This window comes from Vespula vulgaris, chromosome 4 (genome assembly GCF_905475345.1).
Source record: "Vespula vulgaris chromosome 4, iyVesVulg1.1, whole genome shotgun sequence".
NCBI classification, from domain to species: domain Eukaryota; kingdom Metazoa; phylum Arthropoda; class Insecta; order Hymenoptera; family Vespidae; genus Vespula; species Vespula vulgaris.
In genome coordinates, this window is record NC_066589.1 from 6446423 (window position 1) to 6462723 (window position 16301).

At 40.5% G+C, this 16301-nt stretch overlaps 1 protein-coding gene across 4 annotated transcripts in view; it reads left to right on the forward strand.

Moving 5' to 3' along the window:
* Positions 1-16301, forward strand: part of LOC127063327 (homeotic protein antennapedia-like) — a 231010-nt gene that overhangs the window by 13648 nt on the left and 201061 nt on the right. The gene's annotated exons all lie outside the window — the stretch shown is intronic.

The following is a 16301-nucleotide window of genomic DNA, read 5'->3' on the forward strand; positions in this document are numbered from 1 at the left end:
TTATCATTATCATAACGAATTCTTTTCTTTTTCTTTTTTTTTTTTGTTTTTTTGACAGAATTATATATGAATTAATATTCAAACGATAGATTATAGGATTCTCGATGGATCGATAATTCATAGGAAATATTTGTATATGTAAATGTGCTACGGAGACGGCCATCTTTTTAAACTCTTTCGTCATTTTATTCGTCCTACGCCAAAACTTCCTATCGGACGAGTCATTCCGGCACCATTACTATCCTCGGAAAGCCTTTATTTAGATGGAGAGTCGAAGGAACTGGAGGAGGGCCTATTGTGGACCGAAAATACTCGTTCTTCTTTGTCGTTCGTCGAGAAGATGGAGCCGTGCTAGTACGTCGGGCGGGCACCATCGAGAGAACAGGTCACGAGGTCCTCCTTGTCTCGTCTCGATGGCACCAAAATGGATCTTTCGTTGGACGACCCCTTTTTATCAGAGCCGAGGTATTATTTCGCGCTCGGAGATTTGTTTCGGCTTTTACGCGGCGTACGCTTTGCTATGTGCCTTAGGAAACACTGTCGATCCCTGTCAACGTCACTATTTTTATTGTTCCCTCGAGATCGTTGTCTGAAAATACCAACCGCGGCTGACGATCACCAGAGTTATTCGTGCTTTTTAACATTGTAGGATAGGTAGGAACGGCGGTGTCTTATTTGAGAAGCTCGTAATTTCCAAGTTCCTTCAGTGTTCAAAAAAAACAATGTTTCTTTTTTTTCCGTTCTCGAATCAACGATAAAATAACATATAGGATACATAAATTTCTCTTTTTTTCTTTTTTTTTATAAAGGGATAACATAACCAACTTATCGATAACAGAAAAAAGTAGACTCTCGTAAATTTAACTTGGGAAGAATGTTTGTATCGTTCTTAAATGCGTACGAACGAAATTCGAAGAGGCAATTAAATTTACGGAGAATTTTTACGCTCGGTGGATCGTGATATAGAGCGAGTATTCTAGTACGCTCATTCTACCTCGTAATCTCCTTACAATTAGGTAGTGCTCGTATTTCTAACAGCAATGACGATTGATCGCCCGGACTATAAATATTTTTCGCTATTAATATCCAAATGATTGGTTGCCACGAACGAGACAAGTTATGAAGAATTACCTTTTAATTAGAAAGCTGCCGACGAGAACGAGGTTCAGTATTATAAGTAAAAGATTTTGTATGCGGGTCTTCATAAAAAAAAAAAAAAAAAAAAGGAAAAAAGAAACGGATCAGACGATCTATCTATCATCCAGATTTTCATCGGATAAACGCGAATATTAGGTACGTTGGAAAGTTGGAAACTTTGATGATCGTGAAATCGTCTAACTAAATTTCCACGCGGAAGCGTAACTCATGTGCGGTTACGTAGTAGAGTCAGTGCAGTGATTAGCGGCACGTCACGCGTATGCGCTTTACTCGTAAACCATCATCATCCTACCGTATTTAATTCTCGTTCTTTCTTCATCGCGATAAGTAGTTCATTTGTCCTGTCCCATTAATTTCGACCAGCTTATGATGACCCAAAAACTCGGGAAACCGTAGATATTATCGTGATAATACGTATTTTCTTTTATATTTAAACCTTACGAAAATTCACGTGGCTTTGATATTCAAATATCGATAAAATCTAGAGAATGTCACTAGCTTCGAAATATTTCTTTATATGTATGTATGTATATGTGTGTGTGTGTGTGTGTGTGTTTTTATATAATATATAATTTTCTTATAGTAGATCTACCTACGATTATTTATTTTCGATATTGATAAGACATTCGCATGGATAGAATTAATTACATGGACTCTTCTATGAAATTAATTATATTTACCATAAAGTAATGATCTTACTCGGATAAGATAAATCGTAAAAGGCAAGAAAGTCCTCAAATTCACAGGATCGATCGGTCAAAGAAACTCGCTACGTCGAGTCGAGCCGTTGAGGAATGTTGTGCGATGCAGACATTCTCATGGTTCTCCTTTGCGTCGGCATGGCTACGACAACGTAAGTCGTAGTCTCGTCGCAGAGAGATCTCGTCGGTATAAATCAGAATCGATGACGAAAGGCTCGCTTGTTTCAGCTAAAGGGATTTTCTAGGTCGCAAAGAACGTGGAGTAGAATAGCCGCTACAAAGGAAATCGTTCCGTTCGTTGTAAAATGAGCTCGAGAATGACCGGATAGACTTAAGACGCTTATCTTGATTCGTAACGTGCTTAATTGCTTGATTCTCTCGCTAAGTATCACTACGATGAGATATCCTATTCGAGTAGGCTATTCGAGTATTCTTCTTCCGCTATTAATTTATAGATTTGCGACATATGACGTTTTCATTAACAAGTATAATTAAATAGTAAAATATTACTGATAAGATAGAATCGCAATATCGATAAGCATTCAATCAATATTAAATAGAAAGTTAATCAATTGTAATTACATAAAAACACTAATATGGTTATTAGATAATAAAATATTAATGATAAGATAAAGTCGCAATATCAGTAAACGTTCGATTAATGTTAAGTAGAAAGTCGATCAATTATAAGTACATAAAAAACACTAATGTATGTGATAATTATCCAACGTAACAATGGACGATATACAATGGACGATATAAAAAAGAGAAAAAAGAAAAACAAATCTTACTTTACGATAAACTAAGAAATAGAATTACGAAGCAGAACTATTAAAATTTGAATCGTTGAAAATAGGGATATCGGACGATTGCGGTTCTTACCTTAAATCAAGTTCAAGTCCTTCGGGAAGGACTGGTGCAATGGAAACGTTGATCCAGGCGATACGGTAAATGAAGGTCGACGACATCGTCTCCGAGCAATGAAGATGCGTAGCGCATCGAGCACGCGTCACTCGACCCACTAATTGCGTCTGCTGGAGGATGAATATCAACAGAACGCGACAACATTACTCACGAACGTGGCCGTGTCTACGCGTGGAAGCGTAACGTGTAATCACATGACTGGTGTAGTTGCGATTATCGAAACACGAGGAATGATCCGATGGAGATTCCGTTAACGCCCGATATTAACTGCTACGTTAGATCTAACGATCTAAACGAACGTTTATACGAAGCGTTTCACCTTTTCTATTTCTTTATCCTTGTCTTTATGTCTTTCCAAGAATATGACTTCATCGTTGTTTCCATGTTGTGTTGATCAACACCGATGACTTATTAATTTCTTATCGATATTTTGTCGAACGTTATGTGTATATTGTCGCGACTGATCTCTATAGGTGTAATGATTTTTTTTTTGTATTTACTAAGGCTTCCTAGAAATGAGACATTGGAAAGTTAAACGTTATTGCGTTCGCTCGATCGTATTTACTTATTATTCAACGCGAAATCAGTCGCTGAAAGCAAACGATCCGTCGTCGTCGTCGTCGTCGTCATCGTCGTCGTCGCTCGAAAACCGGATTAAATCGAAGAACGTCAATTCGTCGGAGTGACCGAAAGACGTGTATTTAAAATAAATCCAATGGAAAATCGAACGTCATGTACCATGCCACCTTTCTTTAATCTATATTGCGGCGATAAATTTTCACGTAATCTGGCCATTATCGTCGAACGTTTCAGATTTTATAATCGATGGTGCGCTTACCGCGATTCGACTGACGTAAAAAATATGAAACTGGTCGTACGATCGTTCGAACGGTGCAAAACGGTGCGAACGATTTCCTATCGGAATTTCTTCGTTAACAACTTCTGTCCTAGCGATTCTCGGTAAAAAGGAAGGAATGAAGAAAGAGGTACGATTGGTGCGGCCGAGTTTTATGCCAAGTTCGACGGCGAATCGGTGCCCGGTTTTGCTACGAGCTTCGCTCTTGCTGCAGATGATTTATCGATCCTGAAATATCATCGCAAAGCCTCCGTCTCTTATTGCAGCATCCTTGCCGAACCGTAAAGACCGATCCCTCTTAAACGTATTCGAGCTTTCGTACAGTCGATGCAACGATTTCCTTTATTCACTGAATGAACTTTAAACGCTTAGATAACGCACTTTCTTTCACGATAGACAAATAATTTCGGCATGAACAAATCTCCTTACTCAAATTCATCATTCTCCTCTTTGATGCTAAGATTAGAATCGGAGAACGAGTCTACGTTGGAAAAAGAAAGAAGAGAAAGAAGACAGAAAGAGAGAGAGAGAGAGAGAGATAGACAGCAGAAGTCTGACAGAGAGGAAGGAAACACACAGATGAGAGAGAGGGAGGAAGAGAGAGAGAGAGAGAGAGAGAGAGACGACATCTCGGATGAAGATACGTCGGACATTAGCCGGTCGCGTCGCATCGCGAGGCGGACTATGCTCCTCCCTTGGGAGATGAATATCAACGGGTGCCCTCCGGACATTACTCACGAATGACACGTACGCAGGTACGTGTACACGCATAAGTGTACCGTACTGGGAGAGAGTGAAAGAGAAAGAGAGAGAGTAAGAGAAAGAAGGAGAGAGAATGAGACGGCGATCGACTCGAGCGTTGCGAGTGCAAGCGCGGAACGGTGTGCTGAGTTTCTGTTAGCGGTTAGGCTATGTTCACCTGCCTCGGTGCTCCACGTTCTCTCTCTTTCTTTCTCTCTCCCTCTTCTTCTTACCATCTCTCTCTCTCTCTCTCTCTCTCTCTCTCTCTCTCTCTTTATTTCTCTTTCTCTCATACGACGCTCTCGAAGCTCCACGCTCGGCCCGACTCTGGCCGTAACCGGCTTGGCAGCATGTCACCCTCTTGCGCGGGTGACTCTATGCCTGGTTCCTTTTACTTTGCAGTCGTGTCACGCCTTCCCTTCCAAGCCCACCGCAGAATACGCGAGCCCTCCCTTTGGCGCGCTCGCTGCTCCACTGCCTTCGATGCCCTCCGGCAAAGGTTTGTGCCGCTTGTGCTCTCTGTCGCCTTCTCGCAGGCTACGATTCTTCATCGAAACTTTTCTACTTCCATGGACCCTACTATTTCTTCTTCTTCTTCTACTTCTTCTTCTTCTTCTTCTTCTTCTTCTTCGTTTTCTTCGTTGCGATATGGTTTTAGAACATTTCGAATAATATATTAAGACGGTATTACTAATAAATATGTATAGGTGGAGTATCGATCAAAGTCATGTCGAATATTAATCATCTATAGATGAAAAAGAAGAAGAAAAAATATATTAGTGAATTAGTTAAGCGTTTAATTATCGGGTGTCGTTTTATGATTAATTCAAACTTTGTTTCTTTTTTTCTTTTTTTTTTTTTCTTTTTTTTGTGTAACTTCTGATCGTGAGAATGAACGTTAATACGAATCTCGTGTAAAATACAATTAAGTTGTCCGTTCCATATCGACGAAGGAACAAACTTGAAAGGTATTACAAGCGATGTGCTTTCGTTGTTTGACATCGTGTTCTCTCTAGATCGGGCCCGTGTTCCGTATCCAAGTTCGCGCGAGTACACTGTAATCCGTTGGAGCGTATAGAGGGGAAACGCACGAGTACCATACCTATGCGCTTTCATGCTCCTTCGAGTCACCGTGAACGATAACGCATTAGCCTTGTTCGAGGAGAATCCTGTTCGATCGTAGCCATGAAGTATGGCCGATAAATCTAATATCCAACGACGTTCTGTTAGGCTCTTCCAAGTTCGAGAATTTCGCTGAGAACAGCGTGAACCTAGAGAAAATAATTCAAATTCCATGTGTCTCCGAGTACATAGATTATAAGAGACGCATACTAAATCAAGTAGAGACGTTCGATCGTTATCTCTCATAAGTTCATAACCGATCGCTGTTCGATTCGAAAAATCTTAGCAATTCGAGGAAGTAAGTACGTGGTGCATGCACGTGCTTAGAAATATTTAAGTAAATATTTTTTTGGTATTCGCACGTGGTATAAAAGTTAACGGCATTAGATTGTACCTACCTACCTACCTACCTACCTACCTACGTAAGTCGAAGGAAGATGCTGCGTGCATTAAACTCTAGTCTTAAAAGCTTCTACTCTTCTAAGTATATGCAAGAGTAGGCGAGCGCATGCGAAAGCGATGTATCTGAGCTTTTGGCGGCAAGCACAGGGAGACGGATATTTACGGCGATAAAATATCGCTAGGCGTCAACCTGCGATAACGAATGTCTTGGGTCGTTGCACTTTCCCTCTCTCTTTCTCTCTCTCTCTCTCTCTCAGACGGACGTCCGTTCGTGAAAATTGTGTTGAAAATTTAGCGTGCAATTTAGCTCCGAGGTTCGCGCGAATTTAGCGTAGGTAATATAAGACGTGAGTTTTATTTACGTTAAAGCGTGCTCAGGCCCATAAATGTGAAGTGCACTCGAACTGTAGTATTAGAGTGCGGAATAACGCATACTTAACCGGGAATAATTGCAACGGACGGAACAAAAGCGAGTCGATGTCGAGTCGATAACTGTGACTCTCGTTCTTGAGAACGATCGTGGGGCTCTCCCTCGTCGTTCAGCGATTTATAGCGGATATCGAGAAATTACGCACTCGAGAATTTACATCACGGCTTGCGCGTGCATTGTCCGAGTATGTACCAGCTTAACTCCGTCGTGGCCGCCTCGTCCTTATTTTCCTTGCGAAGACGATTCTTGCGAGATCGCTGAGCATTGTGCAACTTACTATACGTAATTTATCATCGAACGAAGCCATCAGATCTCTTTCTTTCTCTCTACCCCTTCTCTGGTCTCTCCACTCCATCTCTCTCTTTCTCTCCCTCTCTCTAAATTCAAACACGAACACGGCGCGTCTCGTTAGCGACTTTTTCGTAGCGACCCGTCTATCGTGTCTATCGATGCGATTCGCGCAAAACGGAGACTCGTATAAGATCGAACGACGACAAAGACGACGACGACGAGGAGAGCATGGGGCCCCATACTTGTTTCTCATATACGCGAGGAAGAATTTTTTGCGTCGCCATTGGTAGTCGAATTAACAGACTTTTCCATATTCATGTGAGATCGCCGACTACTCCATAGTGCACAAGTTAAAAGGGGGAAAAAAGAGAAAGAGAGAGAGAGAGGGAAAGAGAGAAAGAGAGAAAGAGAGAGACACAGAAAGAAAGAGAGCATTCCTCGTCCTTTTTGTCCAGTCGATCCTGAACTCCCTCTTTTCACCCTCGACTCCCTCTTTCTTCGTTCTTTTCCTCTCTTTCTCTCTCGTTCTCTCCCTTCCGACGCTCGAAGGACGACCACTTAGAAATAAAGCCTATCCATACTCCCAATCTGTCAAGCTACCTCCCACCACACGGTGCCAGTGCACATCGTGAGTCGAGCGTTGTTATGTAAATATGGAAAAGGTTGTTGATTCATGCATGAGAAGGGCATGAATCTCGTTGTCTTGTCCGACGAGCCGTGAAACTGATGCATTTGTATCGCTAGACTCGATACACCTCTCCTCGCGAATATACGATACTCTCTTTCTCTCTTTCTGTTTCTCTCTTTCTCTTTTTCTGTGTTACATACAAACGTGTACTTTACGAGGCTTGGTTTCACGCGTGACGTACACACAAGTATGTAGGCTGTACTCGCGCGCAACGCTACGTTCAATGACAGGTTTTACGCTGTTCGTTTTATGTATCTATCTATATATGTATGTATGCACGTCAGTGACAATCCGTGTATTTTTTTACGATAAACTCGCGGATAAGATTTCTTCGACTGTCGTCTCTCGTCTATGCTTCTGGATATTTTACTTACGTAGGAGATATACGGACGACTTGCTTTTTAATTATCCTACCGGAGATCTAGACGAGACGATCTTAACCACTTCAGACATACTGTCACCGACTTGATTTAGATCTTTATCTACGATTTACTACTTTTCTACGTCGGACGTTAAATAAAATGTGGGAAACGTTTACTCGAAAGGCCGTTTCGAAATAATTTCCGAATACGTCGCGCGGCTCGATCGAATAACGATGAAATTGAGTAATACGATTATTCACAGCATGTTTCTTCGTATGAATATAAAAAATAATCACAGCCCACATTTTATATAATTAATTAAGAATGATTTCTTAAATTTGTCGATGTCTTTATTACACACTATAATACATACTCGTAAAATATGAAGTGTCATACGATTCATACATACACACGTATACACGAAAACATGCATTCGAAATTCTACGAGAATAACAGATCGGATAACACGACGATCCGTGTGATTGCGTAAATGTTAGGAAAAGAAACGATCTATAAAAGCAAGGTGAAAGAAGCAATGAAAAAGAGAACGTCCATCGAGTCGAGGAGGATACAAGGTTTGGAGTGACGGGACTTTTGCTTTCTTTCATGTCGCCGCCTATGCGCACGGACACGTTATAGCCGTTGAATACGTATATGCATCCGCATTTATTTACGATCGTGGCGTGCTTTCGTGCGGACTGGACGTCGGTGGTGCACGTCGCGTGTGTGCATACTTCCCTCTTTTCCCGCTGACCAATAGACGCCGCGAGAGACTCGAGTCCCTCTTCGTTGAATTGGTACGCAGAAATAGAGAGAGAGAGAGAGAGAGAGAGAATATAGGATCCACGGATCCGCAATAAAGCATTTACCCACGAGTTGTATATGCACATCTAATCTATCCTCTTCCTCCTCGTTCCTTCGCGCTATATCTCTCGTGTATATGCCCTCGTGCATACAATCGCCTATCGCCTATCTCGCCACATATCGCAAATATGTATGAACTCCTTCGTTCACTACTTCTCTCCTTCTATCTTCCTCTTCGTCCCTTTCTTATTTTTCTTCTTTCTTCGAGTTGCTACTCCTTCTTCCAGCTAGCTGATATACGCGCGTGGCACCGATGACCCTTGATACTCCTTGCCACTTCTCGCCTCTGCGTTATACGATACAACAGATCTGATCCGATCCGAAGATCATCAGAAAATAATTTGCTATCTTTTCAGGATTCGCTCGTTTTCGTAGTAACTTTGAAAAACATTCATCTCACGGTATACACGTGAGATTATTTCATTAAGTATTAAACGTATCAAAAAAATGTTTTATTCAGACGAATGTTGAATGAATGTTGTATGATGTCAAGGGGAAAGGGGATGGGCGTACATCGTAGTGATAATTATTTGAATTTGCGATGACCCGACCTGAGCTCTGTGAAAGTCATGTTCGTATTTATTACATTTTTTATTTTTATATTCTTTATTACATTATCTGTTTCTTTTTTTTTTCACTGTCATTAAACCGTCTTCGAAACACGACCTACGCATATATATTGTATATTTCGAGTTATTAAGCTGCAAATTCGTCGCTTGAATATCGATACGATGTGTTCTTCTTGACATCGTTCGACGTTCAACACGTTTTGTATTTTTAATATTTACGGAAATTATCGCGTATATATTTAAATCAAACATTATATATATATATATATATATATATATATATACACACACCTATATAATAATATATATACCAAGAATTAATAAAAGCAAAAAATACGTTGTTCAAAAAATCGAAAGAGAATTCGTGAGTAGTATCGAAGAATCGGTAAAAGAAGATATAACGAGTCTTCTTGACGACCATAGTGTTTGGATAATGCCAAAACAAGGCAGATTTGTACGATGGTGGAACGGGTGATGGGGTTGGGAGTCGAGAGCAACGTGCCTGTATAAATCAACATTACTCTGCATTAGAGCAGAGTTTCTACCGTAGATACCTACTAGAGTTTACCACCAAGGTGAACTACAACCGAGATAGGTTACATGGGGCATATGCGTGTACGTGTGAATTCACACGTACAATGCCACAGTCCTGTCCCTTCTACACTACCAACACTTTCACCTATCTACGTGTTCCCCTACGTACATCGACTCTCTCTCTCTCTCTCTCTTTATGGTGGTCTAACCCTCTAACTTCCAAGTTACTTACCTCTACTTGCTACTTAGATCCTCAACCAGTATCTCGAGCGTACTCTCGATGATTCATCGTCATTGTATTCTAACCTTTTGCGAATTTGGATCTGCCAATAGATAATGTAGAGATCTTTATTAAATATAATTGAATCGAAATTTTCTGTTTTCCTTTTTATTTTTTTTATTTATATCGATCGAACCGATTAGATATATCTTCTTTTGGTAATCATGGAATAACGTCCGTATAAAATTAGTATTTGTAAGTGCGAAATTATGTAGATTTCCTAAGAAAGATCATTGTATATATCCTTTTCTTTCTTTCTCTCCGTCTCTCTTGCTCGTTATTTGCATCCGTAACGATTAATGTAATCTGTATTCCGAATATTTACTTGGAATTAACGTGGTAGTCTCATAATTCATTTGGGAATTAGTTAAGCTCAAGGATTGGGGGATTAGCAGTTTACCCGCACTCTTCCACGTCGGTGCCTCCGCTTTCTAGGACCGTGGAATATTTTTTACTTTCATCGGCCCTTCCAATCCGTATAATTTCAAAGTATACTTACGTATCAAACTTACGAAAGGGCAAGAAAGTCTACTTTAACGTACGATACGTAGTATGGATACAGACTATTAGATTCAGAGATAACAATCGGTATGCCAATATCTTTATTCCATGCGGTATATTGTCCATTTCCATCGGCCAATGAGCTACCTCGAGAAATACCAGTTCACGTAAACACACTGGTAGGAGTGTGTTTGGAATACGAAGAACCAAAACAATCGATGTGGTCACGTGGTAAAGTCTGTGACTCAAGAAATATCCCCTCTCTCTTTCTCTCTATCTCTATCTCTATCTCTTGTATACATCCAGTCAGTATCCAATGACATTCCAAGATGATAAGGAATTCCCTTGTGAACTTGGTCTACAGCCGAAGTACAGTCGAAGAGGACGAGTCGGTGGGAGAAGTCGCGAAACACGGATGATGGATTCCCGTCAATTATGGAGGCAACATCGTATTGTTTTACCGTCGGACGGGCAACATTGATTGATCGCTCCCGTGGTCGTGTAGCTACTTGCCTTCTTGCTTTCTTGCGGTTTCGACCAACACATCCGCATCTGCGTGGTTCGGTCTCGCATGTGCCACGCTGCTCACTCGACTATCATCCGCCGCGAGACAAACCGGACTTGGATTAACCATCCAAACTTCTTGCCCGAGAAACCGCAGAGCCCTGGAGGAACGTTCCGAGATCTTGCCCTTGGACAAGGTCCGCGAAAATCCATCGACTTATCTCTCCGCTCCAGCTTTGCTTAGCTTTAAGAAATTTACATGCTAGTTATCTTTCCTAAGTTTTTTCGTAAGTGAATATGTTATAATCGTTATAGAGTATATCCGTAAATCAAAGTTTTTTGAAGTTGAAAATTAATTGCTTTTGAAAGAAATTTATAGAAGGGATCGTTAGGGATTATTTATTTATTTATTTTTTTATTCTCTTTCTTCGTGAAATAAAATTGAATATCAGAGTGTATTAATCTCAATTAAAAGGGAGTACCAGACTACGTATACATATCCAACGACGACTGTTCAAATTAAACTTTTAAACATTTCTTTTTGTTCTTCCTTCCTTGCTTTCTTTCTTTCTTTCTTTCTTTCTTTCTTTCTTTTTTCCGTTTTTCAAGAGTTTTGTTTCTCTCCATCACGAGAGACCATTCGTCTCGTCTCGCTCGGCACTTCGTGGAATAAACTCAAATTAGGCGTGTCGTACCGACCCCTTCCTAAACTCCACCAATCTCAAACTCCACCTCCTCTCTCTGTCCCGAGTAAAAATAGATTTCCCTTCGCGATTAAATTCATCGCGGATCGGCCATAAGCCCGTATTCGAATGCAATAATATGCAAGATACGAAAGAAGAAAATGTCGAGTGTAAAACGCGTTTGGTCAAGGTAACCAGCGGCTTCCCGTGAAAACGCTCGTTACGGTCTAACGACTGTACTCCGCGTAAATTCATCGCGAATGTATGCCCATAACTTTGCATACATGTTTTGATAATTTCACCCAGGCTGTCCGCCCTGCTATCGGTTGGAACGACGCCGCGGAAGTGCATTAATAATCGCGTCTGGACCGAATTGAGAAAGGAAAAGAACAAGGGAAAAAAAAGGAAGATCGGCGCCACGTTCGAATGGTGAGTGAGCGAGGGAGAGGCAACGAGGCTTTGAATTATGTTCGAGTCGTGAGACTTTAGCGAAATTACTGCCAAATTCGAGGACACCAGAGAAAGAAATGTGACGAGAATTTCTGGGGGGGGGGGGAGAAAGAGATGGTTGAAAAAAGGCTAGCCAAGACGAAGGGGTGATCGTGAAGATGTAATGAAAGAAGGAGAGAGAGAGAGAGAGAGAGAGAGAGAGAGAGAAAGAGATAAAGAAAGATGAAAAGAGGGAAAGAAGATTCGAAGGAAAATTTCTGGAGGGTGTGGGTGGTGGCGATGGAACGAATGCTCTGGCAATATCGTGGCATTCGTATAATAATGCCTCTGACGAACGACTTTCCAGCGTATTCTTGGCAGCGAAAGAGCTAGGCCGAGCATCGAAAGGAAGGAGAGCTACGAGGGTGAGTTAAGAGGGTGGGTGGGGTGGCCTGGAGAGTCTACTCGAAGAGCAGAACGATACTAAAAGCGAAATGGTATGGGTTGTTGGCTATCCGTTGTACGGCTAAGGCCTGGCTAGGAGAAGAGACGAGGCTTTCTCTCGACGATGCTAGGAGAGTTCGTCGGTGGTAACGGTATATATCTGTCCTGAGCTCGAATCAGCGCGGCGGACCGAGCGCAGCCCGTCGACCAAAGCAAATATTTGGAGCCTAGCCACTAAAAACTCGAGCGAGCCAACGGACGAGTTGATTTGTTTCCCTACATCGTCGCTTTACCCCCTCCCTTTTTCTCTTTTTCACCATCTCCTTCGCGAAGATTCTTTCTTTCTTTCTCTCTCTCTCTCTCTCTCTCTCTCTCTCTCTCTCTTTCTTTCTTACTCTTTCCTTTTCCAGAAACGAAAACGTTCGAGCGTCTATACTCGGACCACTATTCTTCAAGTTAAGTGTACGCTCGTCCTCGTTTACCCCGCATCGACCTTTTTCCATCTAACCGACGATTCCATGTTCCCCCCATTATACTCTCGCCTATGAGTATCCATCGTCCTCTTTTCCTACTCGTATTTCTTGCATTACTACTCCACCTTTCTGACATCTTGTCCTCGTCCTCGCACATTTTCTTATTATTTATTACTCTCGTCTTCTTTTGTATCTCACGATCCTTTTCAGATTTTTTTTTGCATCGATGCCAGACGCTTCTTATTAATGTCTTGTATCTTGATACTGTCCGAATTATATCGTCCTATCTTTACGATAACACTGCTGCCAGATTCCTAGTAGGAGTTTGGAAGGTCATAGAAGGTGACAAGAATACTAATAAGACGTTTTCGTAAAACGCTAGACGCGATCTTTCGTGATACTTCGTTTTATCCTTATTCTTTTTTAAATGTCAAGAATAGAAAGATCTTGTGTAATCGTACGTATCGAATCTTTAAACATTTTTTTTTAAGGAAACAATTTTAAGGATCCGATTAAGAAAATATCGTTTATGTAATATCTTATAAAATTTTGCAGAACCCGTGGAACTTTTTTTCAAACAAAGAGCCCTTTTTCGTTTAGAGCAAATTTCAAGGTGGCAGGTTTTTTCCATTCTCAAGAATCGCCGAGTATGCAGCTTTCTTATTCTACGCACCGATGGCATATGTTTTATGAAATGCAAATCCTTCCTATCTCTTCCTTTTCTTTCTCTCCTCCTTTCTCTCTCTCTTTCTCTCCCTTTTTCTTTTTTCTTTTATTCTCCTTCGTCGCCTTCTCTTAAGCCCTTCTCCTTTTCCTCCCTTAACCGGATCTACATACGTTGCTATATTAGTCGTTCCAAAAGAGAAAAAGAAAAAAAGAGAGAAAGAGAGAGAGAGAGAGAGAGTTATTTTCTACCTTACTATAAGACCTTTACGTTTCTATCAAACACGGCGGTATTACCATTTATGTGATATAAATGACTGCGAAATAAATGGTAGGAATAAACGATATCTCGTAATTTGCCAGAAACTTAAGAAAAATCGGCGTCTTTAACCATTTATATGCGGGTACTCGTTGGTGAATAGTTGTTTTTTTTTATCTTTTTTTTTTTAACGATCCAATGGATAAGCAAGAAAGTTTTATTCGTTTAAGATAGGATCCATCGACTGTACTTGCTATTAGGTATCACAATTAGGTATCAAGGTGTACCCGCATTTCAAATTTTTCCAAGTATATTTTTCTGTAAATAAAAGGTTTAAAGGAAAGAAGGAAATAAAATGAAGGAGAAACGAGTGACTTGTTTAATCTATATTCTAATAAATACATAGCAACGATTATAAAAAGAAGATATGTATTTTATTGAATTTATCAAAAACGATTTTATGAAACTGACATTATGAAACATGGCATATTACAAACTGTTAATTCCTCCTCCACCATTGATTTTACATATGACAGATCTCGTTTTTCTTCCTTTGAAACTTTGTAGAATAATGAATGATCGTCGTAATGTTACATCTAACCGGCGGATATTTTTCACATATGTTTTCGTGCGCATTTAACATGCCTTATTATGAGAAATATTATTATGTTCCCCTTTAGAATGTTTCTACATAAAACTCGTAATTATTTTAATGAGTAGGTAGACTAACATAGTAACGTACTCACTTTGTATGCATAAATGTTAAACACTTCCCACATATTTTTTTTCCCGTTTATAAAAATCCAACATAAGATAATATGTAAGTAAAATGGTTATTTAAGATTTCTTATAAGAAAGGTTATTCCCTTCGAACACATTTTCTTCTTTAATAAATAGTTATTATTTGAAATCTAAGAATATTTCGTGATTCGAAACAGGAGTAGTTACGTTCTTCAGACGAATAGCGATATCTTCTTGCGTTCGTATACCGCGCGAAATTAATTAGTTAATTAAGCACTGCGCGATGGTGTCCATCCAATTAAATCCGCTCGGTTTGTCGCGAGTACGCAGACGCCGAGTTTATACCGAGAACAACCGAAGCTCCTTCTCTCTTTTCCATTCCCGTATTTCTCTCTCCCTATCTCTCTCTCTCTCTCTCTCTCTCTCTCTCTCTCTCTCTAAGTCTATCCTTTTTCTCTCTTTTCTTTCTCCCCTCTTTCTATCATTGGTTTTAACCCTCTTACCGTCCTTAATACGTAGTACGTTTCTAATGTGTCTTTCGCATTCGTCTTTTCCTCGTGTTCTACATGCTATTAATATTTTCTACAATAATTGTTCTTGAATTGATTAATCGTAATCAACTTATCTTCATTAATCTCAATTATCGATGAAAATAAACAATATCTGACACTTCAGGTATAATACTCCAACTTGAGGAATTAATCAACACGACTCGGACGATCATTTATATTCTTATAAATGACGAATGATATTATTTAACTGGCATAATGTCGATTTATCGTGTCTTCCGACACAGAATGACGTGGCACGCGTGTCGCGTTACATCTCCCTTTAACCCTTTCCCTACCTCAGCTCCCTTAATCGCGCGCTTCTTCGACTCGCATACCCACATCGCAGCCTTTGGATCGAGTCGATCGGTCTGCTTGATTAATGCGCGTTAATTATTTCTTTCGAGACGTTTTTGCACGCAGGTGGCGTGGCACGCTCGTCACGCCTACCGTATTGACGTGAGAGTTATTACTCGAAGGTACTCGTGGAACTTGGAGTATGTTGTACGTTGCCTTTCGAAGATAGCTCCTTCGTGAACCGTCTCGATTATTTCTACGTTGTAACTAATTATCTTCTTGTTCGTGCAACTTTTTGACACTCTACGAGAACCACCTTTGATCTCTCTGAAACTCCCGAAAAACGAAACACGATCTACGAATTACAATTCAATACGTTATTTATATATCGTTACGAAGTTGCAACAAAAAAAAAAAAAATGTTTAATCGTTCAAACGTTCGTTAGATATAACTATCAACTGAATTTCTAAGTTCATAAATAGCAATTAAAATTTCAAATGAAAAATGGAACTCGACCGACAGAATTAAAAGAGAGAAAGAGAGAGAGAGAGAATGAAGGTGCAAGCAGAAAAGCAAAATGGCAGACCAGACGGGTGATCAAAAGGGCGTGAAAATTTTATTGTCCGATGGGTGGAAGGAGTCGAAGGGTCGAGGAGAGAATGAAAAGTGCGAGACGAGCGAGGGGACTGGTGGGAGGAGAGGGAGGTGTTGGGGTAGTATATAGATAGGGTTGGTGAGGAGAGGGGGATGGAGTACGTCGGTGGTGCTGGATCGGTAGAGCGATTTGTCCTGTCTGTTAATTAGTGAAAAAACGGAGTATGAATCTCGAGCGATCG